Source organism: Elephantulus edwardii, unplaced genomic scaffold (genome assembly GCF_000299155.1).
Source record: "Elephantulus edwardii isolate Elephantulus edwardi_28Jun2011 unplaced genomic scaffold, EleEdw1.0 scaffold00299, whole genome shotgun sequence".
Taxonomy (NCBI): domain Eukaryota; kingdom Metazoa; phylum Chordata; class Mammalia; order Macroscelidea; family Macroscelididae; genus Elephantulus; species Elephantulus edwardii.
In genome coordinates this window covers 2,555,243-2,555,895 of record NW_006400049.1, presented here as the reverse complement: position 1 = coordinate 2,555,895, position 653 = coordinate 2,555,243, and the positions used below count along the sequence as shown (strand labels likewise).

At 35.2% G+C, this 653-nt stretch overlaps 1 protein-coding gene across 1 annotated transcript in view; it reads left to right on the top strand.

The window, feature by feature from the left end:
* The window catches only part of YIPF7 (Yip1 domain family, member 7), a 73,813-nt gene that overhangs the window by 59,515 nt on the left and 13,645 nt on the right, over positions 1 to 653 (top strand). The window lies entirely within an intron of this gene.

Sequence of the window (653 nt, the reverse complement as noted above, 5' to 3'; positions counted from 1 at the left end):
TGTAATGCTAAAATTAATAAATATTTATTACTTGCCTATGATGAAGTGAAGCCAAATATTATGGAAATGTGATGTTGTTAGGTTCCTTTCAGTCTACTAAGATTCATTGCAGCCATACAGACAACTGATCAATAGTTTATCCTATCTAGCACCATCCTCCCAATCTGCCAATTATTGTAGTCTCTGTGTTAATCTATCTAGTTGAGGATCTTCCTGCATTTTGCTGATTCTCTATTTTTCCAAACATGACATCTTTCCCCAGAAAAATACATGTGTTGTTCATTTTTTTTTTCTCTCATAAAAATACTTAGGTAATATAGGTCATGTTGGTGGCTGTAATCCCTACTAGGCTGTGGTAACCCACTATAAATTATTTAGCAAACCTTGTATTTATTTGAATGAAATCTAGTAACACAGTTGTTAAAACATCTGGCTGTTAACCAATAGGACAGTTGTTGGATCTTATTAGCTATGCTACAGGAGAAAAGTGCAGTTTCTTTCTGTAAAGATTTACAGCATTGGAAACCTGCAGACAGGTTTTGTAAAACTTGTAAAACTCCATTTTACAGAGTTCTTGTTGTTATTGTTATGTGCCGTCGAGTTGCTTACGACTCATACGGCCCTATGTACAACAGCCATAAGCGCTGTTCTGT